At 44.5% G+C, this 15,487-nt stretch overlaps 1 protein-coding gene across 19 annotated transcripts in view; it reads left to right on the top strand.

Moving 5' to 3' along the window:
* Positions 1 to 15,487, top strand: part of LOC144821568 (E3 ubiquitin-protein ligase TRIM39-like) — a 1,056,022-nt gene that overhangs the window by 847,590 nt on the left and 192,945 nt on the right. For 15 of the 19 annotated variants that reach the window (XM_078678759.1, XM_078678756.1, XM_078678763.1 and 12 more), the window contains one exon: positions 7,933 to 8,030. The exons of the other annotated variants lie outside the window; for them this stretch is intronic. The gene's annotated coding sequence lies outside the window, so the exon portion shown is untranslated. The remainder of the gene's footprint in view (positions 1 to 7,932; positions 8,031 to 15,487) is intronic. 19 annotated transcript variants of the gene reach the window in all.

Raw genomic sequence — 15,487 nt, forward strand, 5'->3', positions numbered from 1 at the left:
ACTGTTGTGCAAAATACTGTCTTGGCACCCCGTGCTGGGCCTCTTTCGGCTGAGCCAGAAGTATGCAAGGTCAGGGATACGTAACTGCAGCTCTCAGAGTGTCTGAACAATGAAAACCCTAATTCAGAGACTGGTTCAGCTTGAGCCACAAAAAGGGTTCATCTCGATATTAAACGTGTAAAATGCAAACACATGGGCCTCAACACTTAATGCTAACTTAACGTTTGGGGGACTTGATGACTGGCATCCTAATGCAGGACATGATTGCAGAAGCCTTGTGATTCAGGCCACTATGAGAAAATGCATGGGTGACATGCACATACATTAAACATAGGGTACACGCAGGGGACACATTGGTCAGGCAAAATTTCATTTTCCTCATCACAATGATTCGAGCTAATTACAGCAGCCCTAGCTCGAGGGTGCTGGTTAACGGACATCGGTCTGCTTGCTTCCCTCACTCTCGGGGTACGAGGCAGGGTTGTCCCCTCTCTCCTCTCCTCTTTGCCTTGAGTATCGAGCCCCTGGCGCTTGCGATACGGGAGAGGGAACAGATAACGGGCCTTCCCTTTACGGGGGAGCAGCACAAAATTTCCCTCTTTGCGGACGATGTGCTGTTGTCATTGGGGGATCCGGCCCAATCTTTGCCACATGTTCAGGAGGTGCTCTCCCACTTTGAGGCGGTAGCAGGGTTCAGGGTCAACTTTGACAAGTCGTACATACTAAACCTGACTCTCCCCCCAGCGGAAGTGGAGCGAATACGCTTGGTTACAGCTTTACCGTGGGCGTCGGCCTCCTTGTTATACCTGGGAGTACGCCTGACACCTACCATAGGGTCCCTATTCGCGGCTAATTTCCCTCCAATGCTGGCTGCGACCCGAGCGGACCTGGACCAGTGGAAACCGAAATTCCTTTCATGGCTAGGCAGGATCCACGCCCTTAAGATGGTCCTCCTGCCTAAGTTCCTCTATCTCTTCCAGGCCCTTCCCATTCCTATAGAGATAGACTTTTTCCGGCGCTTGAAGACCTTGATGCTGAGATTTGTCTGGCAGGGTGGACGGGCGCGTATCCCCCTCACGATGCTGCGACGACCGAGAAAGGAAGGCGGGGTGGGGTTCCCTGACATGCTCTTATATTATAAGGCCGCGCAGCTACGTGTGATTGTGGAATGGTCCCAGCAGCTTTCAGAGAAGCACTGGCTACATATGGATAGGAGTGTGGCTGGGAGGTCGATCTGGGACCTGATCTGGAAACCCAAAATAGACCGGCCTAAGAATGCCTACATTAGCACTCCCACTAGCACAGTCCTGAAAGTGTGGGACACGGTCACCAGCGAGGACCACTGGACCACGTTTCCATCCCCCTTCACCCCCATTCACTTCAACCCGGCCTTTCCACCGGCACTGCAGGAGGGACCCTTCAGACTGTGGAGAGAGGGAGGCTGTAGGGCGCTCATGCATCTGTTCCACGGGGTGGCTCCACTCACGTTCCACAATTGCATGCGTGACTATGGGATTCCGGCCACTGAGCGCTTTCGCCACAACCAACTTCTCCACTGGGCTACGTCAACGGTTGTGAGCGAGGCCGCCACCCGGCCGCTTTCTTCATTCGAGTCCTTTCTTCTCCGCACCTCCACTATGAAGGGGACGATCTCTTTCTTATACTGGTTACTGCTGGCCACTACGGTCTCTCCACGCCCCCGCTACATGGAACACTGGGAGGCCCTTCTGGGCCGGGACGTCTTTGATGACGAATGGAAACGTCTTTGGAGTGACATCATGACGCACAATCACTCGGTGAATCTTAGGGAGGCCCACTTAAAAACCATGCACGATTGGTATCTTTACCCGTCCAAGCTCCACCGAATTTTTCCGGCTTCTTCGGATAGGTGTTGGAGGGGTTGTGGCCTACTGGGGGATTTCCGCCACATCTGGTGGGACTGCCCGATCATTCGCCCCTTCTGGGCTGAAATTCTTTCCCACATCAAGGACATATTGGGATATCCGGTCTCGGACTCAATGGCTCATATCCTGTTGGGACTCCGTGATCCGCTGTTAGAACATCAAACTAAAGCCGATAAACGTATCTTGTGACTCTGCTTGGGGGCCGCCAAGCTTACGTTGGCGGCAGCATGGAAGAAACCACATGCCCCTGCCTCATCACTGTGGCATGCGAGACTATGGGGTCTACTGAGCATGGAGAGAATGGCGGACATCTTCCTGGGCAACTTTAAAAACTTTATGTTCCGATGGGGTCCTCTGGTCCGCTTCTTGTCTAGTGGCCTACTATCTGCGGTTTGTCCTCCCACGTTCCGCGCACTTCACCTATTCCAGGTTTAATTGAATTACGTAATTGTGAGCTATGTAATGAGTGAGAGTGTTGTTGTTGCCACCACCAGGGGAGGGGGGGGGAACTAGTTGGGAATGGGGTTTGTTAATTGTTGCGACGCTACTTAGCCCATGGGGATTGTTAGACTTCTGACCTGTATGCAGCACTCTTTCCTTTGCCAATCGCCAGGCCATGCACGGATTTATGCCTAGAACTCCTTGGCATGCACTGGACTTCCGAACCGAACTTTGTTACCATGCCATGCCACCCCACCCTGCAACCTCCCATTTGTTTCTTTGAGTGCTACCTACAGCGTCCCCTGTGAGGGGCTTCTGGCGGGAATGTCGCTTGTATGACTCTTTTCTCTTTTCTTTTACTATCCTCTCTTTTCCTTTTCCTGCAAATTCTGAATAAAAATACATTTTACAAAAAAAATATATATAAATATTTATATTAAAAATATAAGACATCAGTATAAAAAGAAAGACATAATCATTAATACATTTATAAATTATCATTTACAAAACCTTTGAAATTCACTGAAAAAACCATAGGTTTCACACACGTTATAGTTAGGAATTAGCATTTAAAAAACCTTGCAAATTCATTGAAAAAACCATAGGTTTCACACACGTTATAGTTAGGAATTAGCATTTAAAACACTATGCAAATTCATTGAAAAAAACATAGGTTTCACACGATATAGTTAGCTTAACATTTCTCTCATTCAAAACCTTTGAAATTCCTCCGTTATGGTTAGCTCAGCTAACTATAATTTGCGCGCCCGCAATGCACTGCTGATGATGTCACATATTACATCACTCATGACATGGTCAGTCACATCACTCATGACATCACTGATGACATCTCAAATGACATCCCTGATGACATCATCCAGTGAATGTGTGTCTTTCTGAAAAATATATTTTTTTATATATGTATATCTAAAGGTCGATGGAAGAATAAATGGGTAAATAAGTGTCTAAATGGATGTTTTTTTTGTAAAATTGATCGTATAACTGACGTATTAAGTATATCTTAGTGAATAGGTGTACTAGCTAACTATAACGTGTGAAACCTATGGTTTTTTCAATGAATATATATATATATATATATATACATACATACATACATACATATAAAATTAAATACAAAAACACATTACAAAAATAAATATTTAAACAATGCTAAAAAACTATTAAACTCTAAGAATAATAAGTATACCGTTCCCGCTCAAGTGTTTGCAACAGTAGGGAAAGCATTGCACTCAGGAGGGGTAAAATTTACCATTCCCACTCCAGTGCGTGCAACAGTAGGCAAAGTGTTGGACTCAGGAGGGGTAAAATGTACTATTCTCACTCCAGTCTGTGTAACAGTAGGGAAACTGTTGATCTTAGGATGGGTAAAATGTACTATTCCCACTCCAGTTGGTGCAACAGTAGGGAAAACGTTGGACTTAGGAGCGGATGGGATGGTGTCAGGATGGGTAGTTTTTCTTTTTCTATGGCCTTGTGGTGTAGGTAGGGCTTTTGCAGGGAGGTGGGCTGCTTTTTTTGGATGGGCTTGGAAGGGTTAGGTCGGGGTGGGAAAGTAGTCCTTTTGAGTTTGGGTGGTGGTGGCCCTGGTTGCTTAAAAAAGAGGTCAAGGGCAACCATGCAAAGTCTTTTGGTAGACTGGGGTAGAGGTGAGACAAGAAGTGGGGTTTTGGAGGTAGATGGATGTGATGTCTGATGTGTCTGTGGCTGCTGGTGTGGTCTGTGAGTTTGGTGTCTGAAGGTGGCTATATATCTGCTGGTGTGTTCTCTGCCTGTACGTCTGCAGTGGAAGGATGTGGTGCAGTGGGTTGGTGCCTGCCTGTACTTCTGTAGTGGAGGTATGTGGTGCCATGGATGTGGTGTCTGCCAGTGGATGTGGTAATGAGGGTCTCGAGTGCCTGGGGAGTGAGTGTGGGCATGTCTTTTGTCTTATGTTTTTGTGTTTGTGTGCTGCATGTGGATGTTGAGATGGATGCATGCTGCTGTTTGCATCTGCTTTGGGTAGGCATGGGAATAGGGATTGTGGATACGGAAGAGGCAGGTGGGGGTGGAAGGCTGGGATTGGTTGAAGACTGCCCTGAGTGTGGAAGCGAGAGCCTGAAATGATCTCTGTCGGGAAGACATGTCAGAGTGAATGCCCTCCAGGTACAACACCATCTGCGCCAACTGGGGGCTTTGCACCTGGATGTCATTCAGCACTGCTGTATGACCCACAAAGATCTGTCTCAGGAGGTCAATGGCCTCCACACTCAGTAGGGGAGATAAAAGCAGGGGAGATAAAAGCAGGGGTGAGGTGCCTGATGCAAAGGAGACTCCTCCACTCTTTGGGGAGTAGGCCCAGACAGGTGGCTGGGGAGCAGCAGGGAGGCTGGAGATGGAACGGAGGTTGGTGGACTTGGATTTTGCAGACGCAGGTCCAGGGTTCTCATCCGAACTCCACCACCACTTGAGAGTGTTCACTGGAGCTCAACTCAGATGAAGCTGACAATCAAGTAATGTCGGCTTGCACCTCTGCGGCACTCTCCTTCCTCTCTGGGCCACTAGGTCCCTCTGTGTCACTGGCGGAAGGGTACCAATGTGGCCAGCTTCTTCCCTTATGGTCTTGGTCCTTCGCTGCCCTGGGTTGATTCTGAAAAACATAGCACAAATAGGTCACTTGTTATTGCATTAACATACTGGCCAAACAGATCGTAACATAACACATTAAAAATTTGCATAGATCACAGCATGTACTAAGATGACTAAATTGGTTCCAGCAGTGGCATGAACACATGCGTGAAAGCTACATGACCTGTGTCATAAACACAGTCTGCTACAATTGCATGTGCATCCTTGTTCAAAATCTAGCCTTGTGTGTCTAGCAGGAGATATCATCACCCTGCCGACCTAGGCTCTTGTAGCATGCCATAATTATAATGATAATCTCACGATCAATGTCCCTGTACAATTGTAGGATCACTCATATGACAGTAAAACTTCAAATGTGGGAGTAAGGGGCCTGTCCTTAGTCAATGACACACAGTGACAAAATGAGTCCATGGACAGGACTCTTGGCTCCGTGGCTCATATCATGTAACATAACAAATGTTGCAACACCAGGAGCATTCAGGTCAAATCATAGTCCTGTTAAATTTAATAAGGCCACATCTGAGGATCAGCAGTTCTGCAGGGGGAGTACTCTGTGCCTCAGTACCATTGCCAAAATAGCTCCTCTACAGTCTGGGTCATGGGCCATACAGGGCACAAGTCATTGTTTGTGTTTGCTCTCTGCATGCTAGGCCTACTCTTTAGACATGACCATCATATGGTCACATTTCCCTTACCTACGTATACATCCGGTGGCCATCCTATATCTGACATGGCCAATGTTGGTCACTGTGAAGGGGTCTGTGAGGTGTTGGTATTTCCCTGACATCAGGTTAGAGAGGCCTCATGTGTGTTTAGTGATTGGTAGGACTGTACACATTTCAGACGTAATCCTCACATGCTACTCACAGGACACATACACAATTTAGGGTTACAGACCTATGATATCAACAGAGAGGGTTTTAAGTGCACGGGTTCTATAGGCGCTCTAGCAGAGTAAACGTAATCCGTATTTCTCAAGAGTAATGGTGCAAGCAGGGAGGGGAGACCCTTAAAAAAAACCTCAATTAGAGTGCAACAGTTACACCCTTACAACATAAACACAAAATCCTGCGCACTCTAAGTAAATTACAACATAAATGTGTCAATTAATTCAATTAGCACAAAAGAGAAGAAAAGAAATTCTTGTCCAGCGACGTTTTCTTTGGAGGTTCGTGAGTCTCCTTTTATTTGGTCATCAGATAGGTAAATTTATATACAGCCAGCCGATACGTGTTTCGTTATAGCACTGTACATGAACAGACACTACAACTCCTCAGGGCTTGAAAGCTGAGAAATCAATACCTAGGCCTATCCGGGTTGTAGACGCCAGTAGCGCGAGGGGCGATTCAGCCGAAGGATTACGTAACACACGCACCCGTGGTTACGCTTTGTGTTGATCAGGATAAATATAATTTCCATCGGATATAAATGGATTTGATTGGTAATTTGGAACGACAGGAGCAAATATTGTCCCTTGGAGATCTAGGATTTAAGATTATCGGTGGCAAACAATTTCGTGATCACACTACATAAAGTTGCCCTTCCGGGTTGGAATTATCACCGGAAATAGGCCTAGGTATTGATTTCTCAGCTTTCAAGCCCTGAGGAGTTGTAGTGTCTGTTCATGTACAGTGCTATAACGAAACACGTGTCGGCTGGCTGTATATAAATTTACCTATCTGATGACCAAATAAAAGGAGAGACACTCGAACCTCCAAAGAAAACGTCGCTGGACAAGAATTTCTTTTCTTCTCTTTTGTGCTAATTGAATTAATTGACACATTGATGTTGTAATTTACTTAGAGTGCGCAGGATTTTGTGATTAGGGTTACAGACCTAAACATCTTGTAGAACATTTTACATCAAGATATTTGCACATTCATCATTGGCAACAATAGCTTTATACCTGCATAGAAATGTGCTTACAACCTGTGTAGCGTTTTGGAATGTATACACATCACCAGTATGTAAGTACATTGTCAAATAAACCAAAATATATGTGTCTGTTTTTGCGGCCACACTATATGACATACATAACTCTAATGTCTGTGTGGATCTCCGAACCGCATTCTGGCCCATGGGTAGGGATAGATAATATGTTGCAGGGTAAATACTATAAAACCAGTGCTCACCTGCTCCTCTAGTGAGCCATAGAACTGGTAATACAGGAGAAGGACCCCGTCAACCAGGGTCTCAAGCTTCTCAGGAGTGGAGGCAGGGGACCTGCTCCCTGTACAGAATGACATGGCAGCTCCCAGAGGTCGTAAACAGCAGCTGATGGATAAGGAGGTGTACTAAGCAGCAGTTTCTGGAGGCAAGTGGCTTGATTTCCAAATCGCAACTTATAAGTAGGCCGCAAATGCAGTCTTCTGTGTAGACGGCCAATAGACATTGGCCCATGGCGCTCGCATTTTCCAACTTTAGCTTTAGCTAATGACAGTGACTGCCGTGTAGGAATCTGCCCACCACGCAGTTCAAATCCGGCAGAGGTTGGCAGTCCTCCAGATGTTCCATTGGCGAGGTTAGGCCTCCACAAAGGTGGTCTCCTCTGTAGGCGAACACATCCAATGAACCACGACCAACACAATAACAACGTGATGGATGACAGAGGATTTATTTCAGACATTTTCAAAGGATTCTGGGACATGGAGTGCTTGAGCCTGAAATAGTGAGTGCATCAGTTGAAATATAGACCACATTTTAGCAAGCATATCATGACATGTGACAGATCACCTGAGTGGAAGTAGGGGTTTGTAAGGGAGAAGAAGAAAACGGCAAAACTTTTACAAGAAATGACACTGTACAAGGTTTTGATGAGATAGTGAAGCACATGTCACGGTAAGCATTGCGGAGTTTGTATGACATTTGTGAAATAATAGCAGTTAATACTGATAAGCTTGGGGGCACGAGTGTACTCTAATTCTGTGTTTTTCTATCACAGAGATAAATCGAAGCTTTGGGAGGTGAACACAGGGTGATGAGGGATTAAGCAGCTTTGAATGCATTTTCCTGACATATGCATAGCGCGGGGGTAACGTGGTGAGTAGACTATGGTTGATATTTAGACGGAGGATGTAATAGCATTGAAATGTTATATTTATTCAAGTGTTTAAAGTATTGGAATTTAAAATGAGTGGTTTTTAGTTTATGCATTGTATTACGTGCGATATTTAACTGATGGTTTTTAAATGACTTTTTCCTAGATACCCCTGATGAAGGGTTGTCCCGAAATGCATTGTTTTTTTTTAATAAAGCGTGGCACGTGGAACATCTGATATTCCTGCGTATTTTGTGAAAAACTGCGAATGATCAAGAAAAACGAGTAAAATGGATTGAATAAACTAAGGGTAAAAAAATGAAGTAAATGAAGTGAAAAGTGGAGCAACTGAGGAGCTAAATATGAATTTGGTTCATTGGATTTGTTTGGCAGTGCACCTTGGAAAGGAACCATGTGGTTCCTTTCTGTGTGGCACAACACTGCCATATGTTTGTGATATTCCACTAGATGCAGCAAGACTGGATTGGAATGAATGAATCTGGGCTCAGAAACTGTAGTACTGCCATCTTTTGATTTATTTTTTCTAGTGGTGTGGGATAATTTTTGTGAGGTTGTGGATGTGGTTTCAGCTGATAACATGAACCAATTGTCTGTTGCCTCTCCTATTTGGCATTGTCAGATGTGTTTCTTCCTACCATGTTTTTGAAGTACACACATGACGTTTGTGGTCACTGACACAAAATGTATTTTAATGTCTTGTTTTGTTCTTGTTTGACATTATGACAGCCTATTGTTTGGGACTATGGAATTAAGTTGCCTTGAAACTGTTCACTTGCATGTCTGTCTTGCGGTGGCATGAGTGAGTTTGTAGCACATTGTTGTTAATACACATATACACGCTTAACTGCTAGAAATGGGGGTCTCTAGATTGCAGAGGTAGGTACCTTTGTCCAAATAGGGACCCTTGCTTCTAGTCAGGGTATGGGGATACACTCCTAAAATAACCCCTGCTCACCCTTTTGGTAGCTTGGCATGAGCACACTCAGAGGAAGTGTGTAAAGCATTTGTGAACACATATACTAATACAGTGAAAACACTACAAATGGACACCAACCCGTTTAGAAAAATAAGTAATCTTTATCTGAACCAAACAAGACCAAAACAACACAAATCCACAATACAGTAAGAAAAATATTGTAGTGAAGGCAGGCCCTGCTTGCTCACATTGCTATGTTAGCATAGGCTTATTAGAAGTTTAAACACCATTTTACCTTTTTTCTGCTTCCGCACACAACACTATATGTAACTATTGTTGTAAGGCTGCCGGAATTGCTTCACATGAGAATAGTTTGTTTTCAACGTCCCTAGACTTACCTCTCGACCTTAGTCTGCACAGTGAGTGCTGAAGCCTCCAAGGTTATCATAACAATGTTAGGTGTTGTTCGGGCTGATCGGCTCATGCTCTAGACACAACATGCATGCAGCTGCAGCTAGCTGAAATTCTGGCGCCTTTAATATTGCACTACTTGCATGATTTTGAACGCTTGGAGTAAAACCGTTTCCAGAGAGAGAGAGCTTTTGCAGATCCTGATGTGATTCACCTCTGCTGATCTTGGAGGTATGGGGTCCCCTATTCAAGCCTAAGAGACCTTCTATATTTGTTACATCCGGCTCTTCCTCCCTCTTTGTCCCTCCTTAGTGTTAGTGTCTGCCTGTCTATGTCATGTCTCTGTGATGTCATCCATGATTCTACCTGTTGCTGTTTAATGGATTTATCAGTTACCTGGAGGCTGAGCAGGAGGTTATCTGCTCCCGTTGGGATTTCTTACTAGATTACATTTCTACTTGAATGCTGTACCTGACCATCTAATCCCAAGAATAAATATACTACATGAACATTACAACGAGTAGTCTTCATCTTTATTTTACTGAATGCAACACTATTTTATAAAACATAGGGGCATATTATCAACAACGGCGTTAAAAATTATCGACGGTTTAGCAGCAGGAAACTGAAGCTTATGCCGCGATAATGGGCTTGATAATTTGCCCTTGAGAATTCCAATAGAAGTCCATGTTCTGGTGTGAACATAGGCTTCTATTGGAATTCTCCAGGGCATATTATCAAGCCCATTATCGTTGCTCTAGCAGCAGTTTTCTGCCGCTAAACCGGTGATAATTATAACGCCGTTCATGATAATATTCCCCATAGTTCCTAGCTTGGGAGGGTGGCATACAAGGCACTATAGAACCTGTTTCCACTATCATTATAATATGATTTCTCCCTTTGTGTTTTATGGAATTGTAGCAATGCTGATCGTATTATTTTTAATCATATGTCTGCTTATGTTAGCAAAAATACTGCATTTCAGAGCACGTAGTTAAAATAAACATTTTAAACTTTATTGTGTCTCTTTTTACCCATGTTGTGGACTGGTATGAGAATAACAAACGAAAGAGTGTTCTTGATTCCCAGCCTTCATAAGAGTAACCTAAGTCGCATGTTCTGGGTTGTCTAATCATTGGTACCTTTGCTATAGGACAAAGAGCTAATGTGACACGGATGCTAGTCGGGTAGGGGTTCTAGGTACTGAGGTGAGTTTTTTGCTCCACCACAATTCTCTGATGTCGTGGGTCTCTGTGCATAGTTCTGTGTATGAGCAGAATCCTTGCAACATGGTGCACCTAACAATGTGGTCTTATTTTGAGACTCTCGAGTAGTGCTAATATCAGTCCACGACACCCTCACTTTTGTTTCCGGTTGACGGTGGTGACGGAATAACCTACCTATGGTTACATAGGTTTTTTTAAGCTTGATAATTTAAAAAGGTTTGTACTTTGAGTTACCACCCATTAGTGCCATGCTACATTTTCTTTGTTCTTCTTCTCTATTGGAGTTACTACCCATTAGTGCCACGCTACATTTTCTTTGTTCTTCTTCTCTATTGTGTCCTTATGGCTGATGTGAGATCCAACAACATAATAGGGTGGCCGTCCGCAATCATTTGCAGACGTATGGCGTCACTGTGGATGGGATGGCAGTAGTTTTTGTGGTGAGTGCTGAAGCAGCATACCCGTTTGAGCTTTTCTACTCATGGGTTACCTTTCCTTTGGTCAATGCGGATTCTGGTCTGTTTCACATTTATACTCCCACTGCCGTGCCTCAAAACTACACCCCATTTAGGACAATGGAGATTTCTATTTCAGCCTGGCAGCATCGAGTTTGGTTTAATGGCGCCCTTCCCCAATCGGTAACGGCGGTTCGGTTGGGCCCTTTGTCTATTCCCAGGGCCACGTGTCCGGTTTTGGCCGGTTATACGTCGCATCCGCGTTACCTGCAAGTCACTGTTGATGAATTGCGTGTGCTCAATGCCTCCCTCCTTGGGGTGCATCGGGCTCTAGTGCAATACGCGTCCCGCAACGTCCAGGTGGGGCCACCTGGTGCTGATGGCACAACCAGCTGCACCGGCCGAGATGAAAATTAATCCTGTCGTGGCTAATTCGCTTATGGAGAAAATGTGGGAGCAGAACTCTGCCCCCATCCGGAAGCACAGCCTCAGTTCTTCATGCATAATAAAATGCCGCAAACTTTACATGTTTTCCCAATTGTTTATTTGTATAATTGTAATCCAAAGTTTATCATTATTTCAAATTTTATCCATGTCACAAAAAAGACGCTTATGCCTTCATTTCATTCTTAATGGAACAGGAATGCCAATCCAGGCCTTCTCCTGCAACATGACGATGTGCATAGATTAATTCATGAGCGTCACTTTTCATTTCCCAATGCATTTCGAGCCTTTACTCTGGCTCTTCGTCAGGGGTTTAAGTGTCTATAAATGAAAACACATCTGTTAAACTCTACCCAGTAACATTCATTAATAGTTACACATACAGTTATTACTCTTTACCTAAATCAACATTTTCCCGCTAAATGATGCAACCTTCTGTCGCCATTTTTAATGAGTATCCCTGCTTCTTGAACTTTCTCCCCTTCTTCTCTCTAACCGATACCCGTTATCTCCATTTTACTGCCCCACCTCCTTGTCAACTCCATGTTTTTATAACAAAAGCAAAATAACCATCCCCTAAAAATAGTCCTCCTTGAAAATCCGTACCTTTCAAACAAACAGTGCAAACGTCCTCCCCACGTCTTCATTCCCCGAAGGGATTCAACCTACTTCTCAAAATCTCTGATTTTAAAAGATTTTCGTCACTTGTCTCCTCCCCTCCCATTCACCTGTTCCACATTGAAACTCTCTCACTGATTGCCCTGTAGTTATTCTCCTTTCTTTCCGGGTTCCTACCTACAAATCCCACAATGCACTTAATGTAACCCTCCGTTCCTCACAGTAAGCGTGAAAACAGGTACTCTCCTGAGTGCATCTCCCTTCCCCCTGACCCTCTCAAAGCACTTAAAATACTCAATAATGCTCCGCCCACCCACAGTTCTCATCTCCAATGTTAATTGCGTAATGTTACGATCTTTCCAATAACAGCTTATTCAGCAAAGCAATAAAATACTGCGCAACAATAAAATAAACATCAGTAAGTTATTAAAAATGAGCCCTTAGATACAGCAAATGTCCAACTTCAATTGCACTTCATATATATTTTACGTTAGATCCCGCTCTTGAAAAAGTTCTTCCAATTGTCTCTTTTTGACAGTTCGCAGTTTCATAAAATCTTTCATGCTCTGATGGGTGCTACTCGTCAAACGGGCCGAAAGTAATACATTCAATTTAGATAGGGCGACGATGTGCACACCTTCTTCAATCAGTTTTAAGTTCATTCCCTTTTCTCTGTTAATGTTTTGCTTTGCGTGCTTCCCGAGACACGTGGTCAGCCCTTTGCCACGCAGGGTAATAATGCAGAAAATGTGGGAGCAGAACTCTGCCCCCATCCGGGAGCACTGCCTCAGTTCTTCATGCATAATAAAATGCCGCAAACCATCGGCCCCAAGATAAGGATGATATGCCTTTTTGGCTTGCTGAGAAATTTGACCAGCTGAAAGCAGTATTTCCTAATATGACTCCTGTTGAGAAACACAGGATTCTAACTATAAGTTTGCAGAAAGACTTAATACCAGAGGTACCTGATTGTGAGACCTGGGGTAAGATATTTGCAACAGTCTATTCCAAGTGCTTCGGCACTCGGTCAATGGCTGTCCTGCCCTCCGTCATTAAGCGTGTCCAGGATGAACACGTGCGGAGGCGGCGGTTGAATTGGGAATGAGACTCGTTGGAGAGTTTGAGGTAGTTTCCCATCTCGTCCTTGCTAATGTCAAGGGAGATGCGGTAAACTTCCAGGTGACTAATGCTCTACGCGATGTTCCCGATGCTGATATGCCCCGGCAGTTACCGAAAATCATTGCTGAGGCTTATAAGACCATTGGCCGCAATAGTTTGGCTGTTAAGCCTTTTGCTAAAACAGCACAGAAGCTAACTCAGGAGCAGAAGTCTAATAAAGATGAACGCCCCAATTTTCCAAAGCAGAATTGGAATAAGAATAAGAAACGGGGGAAAAAGCAAAAGAAACAAGGGGCACACCAATACCTGTGTCTACTAAGCGTACATATGATTTGCGCGACCACGCTAATATTAAGTCACCTGATCGTTTGATTGAAGGTGACATACAAAGTACTGTGAAAGAGGTATTGTGGGAAAATCTAACAACTTCCTACGACATTTTGTTGGCGGAGACTGATTGGCCCCTACCTTTTGTTCTGGCCGCTCCTCAAGGGGAGCAGGTAATCCTCCCTGCTTTTGCACACACAGTGCCGAAAGAGCAGGCCCTGCATTTTGCAGACGAGTGGGCTAAGGTGCTTGCACCGGCGCTGTACTGTACTCAGTGTGGATGGGACAAACTTTCCCCCAGACATGAGATTCCATTGCGGTCTATTCCACAACCTCAACCCCAATCGTCAATGCGACGTGAAGTGAAAGCTCCCGTGGCAGAAATCCTTGAACAATTGGAAGATCAAGGTGTGATTGAAACGTGTGTCGCCGATGAATAATCCACTTTTTACTGTGACCAAGCCTGATGGCTCGTACCGTTTGGTATTGGATTACCGGCACTTAAACGCCCATTGTAGGACCTGCGCGGTACAGAATACTCACAGTTCTTCCCTTGTGGATAGTCTCGTGCATAAAAGGTTAAAGACCACACTTGACATATCCAATGGCTTTTTTAGCCATAACCTGCCCTCTATTAGTAGTCAATGGACAGCTTTCACCTGTGGTGGCAAACAAAAACAGTTCCAAAGATTAGCTATGGGCTATAAGAACAGTCCTAGCATCTTTGCCGCCCGCAGAGTCTCTCTTTTGGAGAGGCTCGACCCTGATGCGTGCTCGTATGTTGATGACATTTATCTCACTTACGACGAATTATGTACGCATCTGTGTCGCGTTGACCGCATCATTTGTATGTTTGCGGACTTTGGTTACAAATTTAACTTTGCTAAATCACACATTGTAGAGTACACAGTGTTGTTCCTGGGCTATGAGCTCAACAATGAAGGCCGAGGTTTGGCGCACAGTTGCACGCTCCTACAACTCTGAAAAAAATACAATCTTTACTGGGTTTTTTAATTTCGGGCGTACTTACATTCCCGATTATGTCTAGCGTATCAAGCTGCTTTATGCCTCGGTACAACCTACTTTCACCAAATCTTGCTGGCTGCCTGAACATTCTGTTATTTTGCAATCTATGCAGTCTGATCTTCTTGAATCTAAATACTTACTGACTTGTGATAACCACACCAACCTGGTAATAAGAATTGTGCCTGGGGCAGTGGGTTTCACGTACCTGACTTTTAATGAGGGTAACACAGTCCCTATTGCTTACAAGTCACACTTGTACACTTTGGCTGAAATACGATTTTCCGCTGTCGAAAGTTTTGACTGCAGTGCAGATGGTGATTCTGAAAGAACGGGCACTGTCGCAGGGGAAACGCATGTTCGTTGTTACACCATATCCTGCCCTGGAGGCAGTGACAAAAGCCAGTGTACCAAATTAAAAAGCTTTGCATCCCTGTTGGATACAATGGGCCACTTCCTTGACGTCTCCGTTTGTCATGTTTGTCTTTGATTCCTCTTTGCAAACTCAGGAGTACTTGCAGTATGAATTTGTTCATCCGGCTCCTCTGACCATGCGTCCGCTGGAGGATTTCCATTGTATCATTTACACGGATGGATCGGCGCAAGCGACAGGGTTCAAGCATGAATATTCAGCGGCCTGCGCAATAGTGGTGGGTACTATGGTGAATGGAGAGTTCAAGTTCGATGTCCTGCACACACAGACATTAGGGGACTGTACCGTCCAATTGGCAGAGCTCCGTGCTCTGGTGCTTGCACTGGAGTATGCTGACCCTAGTGTGACTACTCTTATTGGAAATGACTTTTACTACTGTGTACAGTCTTACAACGACAATTTATTCTTTTTGACTATTGTGATTCCAAAGGTAGCACGATTAAACCCAAAATGGGTTAGAGTTGCA

Source organism: Lissotriton helveticus, chromosome 2_2 (assembly GCF_964261635.1).
Source record: "Lissotriton helveticus chromosome 2_2, aLisHel1.1, whole genome shotgun sequence".
In the NCBI taxonomy this organism is placed as follows: domain Eukaryota; kingdom Metazoa; phylum Chordata; class Amphibia; order Caudata; family Salamandridae; genus Lissotriton; species Lissotriton helveticus.